The sequence below is a fragment of the Priapulus caudatus genome, unplaced genomic scaffold, assembly GCF_000485595.1.
Source record: "Priapulus caudatus unplaced genomic scaffold, Priapulus_caudatus-5.0.1 Scaffold759, whole genome shotgun sequence".
In the NCBI taxonomy this organism is placed as follows: domain Eukaryota; kingdom Metazoa; phylum Priapulida; class Priapulimorpha; order Priapulimorphida; family Priapulidae; genus Priapulus; species Priapulus caudatus.
In genome coordinates, this window is record NW_014577820.1 from 80,984 (window position 1) to 83,103 (window position 2,120).

General features: G+C 39.1%; 1 long non-coding RNA gene across 1 annotated transcript; it reads right to left on the bottom strand.

Annotated features, from left to right (window-relative positions):
• Positions 1–235: 235 nt before the first annotated feature.
• LOC106813358 lies at positions 236–1,557 on the bottom strand. The gene is made up of 3 exons (XR_001394458.1): positions 1,484–1,557; positions 1,215–1,268; positions 236–387 (listed from the first exon to the last, which is right to left on the bottom strand). It is a non-coding gene; the product is annotated as an uncharacterized LOC106813358 (long non-coding RNA).
• Positions 1,558–2,120: the final 563 nt, after the last annotated feature.

Genomic DNA, 2,120 nt, shown 5'->3' on the forward strand with positions numbered 1-2,120 from the left:
GCTAATAAGGCAAACCACAATCCTATAAGGGCAACCACAATTCTCCCCCACCTGCACGCTCGCACTCAGCGAATATCTATCTATCAATCTATAGGTTTGTTTGTGTACAGCCTAACTGAAAAAGTTATGGACGGATTGTCATAAAATTTTCAGGATAGGTCAGAAATGGGCTAACTTGGAATTGGTAAGATTTTGGTGGTGATCCGGATCCAATTAATTAATTAATTAATTAATACCGTATCCACCATAGTTGCGGCCGTATCCACCATAGTTGCGGCCGTATCCACCATAGTTGCGGCCGTATCCACCATAGTTTCGACCGTATCCATAGCGGCTGGGGTACGAGCGATACCCATACCCACCATAAGATGGTGTGACGGCGGCAACCTGACAATAACCATACATGTCTGAGATGAGGCTGTATAAATTACCAATTGTATCTAGTATAATAGCGTTATAATGTATAGCGTTATAATGTATAGCGTATGTAATCAAGCAGACCAGTTTTCTCGAAACGTTTTTTAACAGGTTATAATTTAATCGATTTACCGTAAAATAACATTGTTATTAATGTTAATAAGCATGGGTAAAATGAAATTCATCACATGTTTCATGGTGAATTTGAGAAATAACGTTTGGCGCAATTATAGGTGCAAATGCGTTGTTGATTAAGCGAAATACAGTACATCACTCACATGAGTGGTTCTAGAATGGGGTTCAGATGATTATAACGCTCTAGGCCTTCTTTCGCGACTGCACGGCTGATTATAAGCTTGTTTGGGGCAAAACATTTTTTTGGTTAAAATAGAGTTAAATACCTCGAAATCCAAACTATATAGTTCAAAATCAATCGGATTGCAAACGTAGGCCTACACTAAAAAAACAGTGTCTAAAACGGAGAATTTGTTACTACCAAGACAGTGATTGGAGGTTTCGCGTGTTTTATGTGTTTTCAACCAGGTGTGTAAAAGGAAACTAAAGAATGCTTCGTGCTAGTTATTGGTAAACAGAGCGACGTCATCGAGTCGGATTGAAACACGCATTGTGAGCGCGTTCCAAAACCTGATTAGCATCGGTGTCTTATGCACAAGTGCATTCACCAGTATCTGACTGCGTCCGTGAACCTTCGGCACAATTTTACCAGCTATGTTCAATAATCGAATAAAACATAGATACCGTAAACATCTCTAACTAAATTTATGGTTTATACGTACCATCAACATTAGGACAACGAGTCCGCAGATTATAGATACGGCTTTCATATTGACCTGTAAACCAAATAAAGAAATGTATATTAACTGAAATATTAAACGATTTACTTTGTTTTATAACTAGCCAACGGAACCTTGGCCAACAAAATTGATTAGGAAAGAAAAATTGTATTATTGTTAACAGATAATAATTCAATTTCAATAGGAAATAAATGAAACATGAATCTAAACGTTTACGACTTAGAAAACCATAACAAACTATTTACACTTACTTTTCGGCGAGCTCAGACAACAACTGACAGGGAAACGGTGCAGATAATGTTGATGTGTGCACATCCTTCTCTATTTATACAGTTTTGTGTGGGTGTGTCACCCACGTGAGTGTAGAAAACAGGTTGACCTTCGTGACACTCAAGATTTATTATTTAATGTGCCTGTCATTCCTCTGCCCTGCATCACGACTTTGCGCTTTGTTGGTATGAACAGCGTGCTTGGCTCCAGATGAGCACGAAGGTCACATGTGGCCGGCCATTGTAACTATAATCACTTGCCCAGTTATAGTGTTAGCCCAAGGTAACGGTACCTAATGTTTAAGAATAAGAAAGAACGGGTTTTTGCTTGTTCACGTGAATGAATTAACTGCATAGGTTCACGCTACGTTGTCCACAGCCTATTCGAATTTTGTAGCGGAAAAATGAAATACATTATCGCAATAGCAATTCTGATCAAAGTGGATTATAATTGCCAGTATAAAATCAAAGTCCATAGCTGAAATCGCCTGTCTACGACCCCGTTGATATGTAATTAATATCAAAGCGCCATAGAGAGAGATAACATCAAGAGCGTATAAAGAAGGTGTGTGTGTGTGTGTGTGTGTGTGTGTGTGTGTGTGCGTGCGTGCGTGCGTGC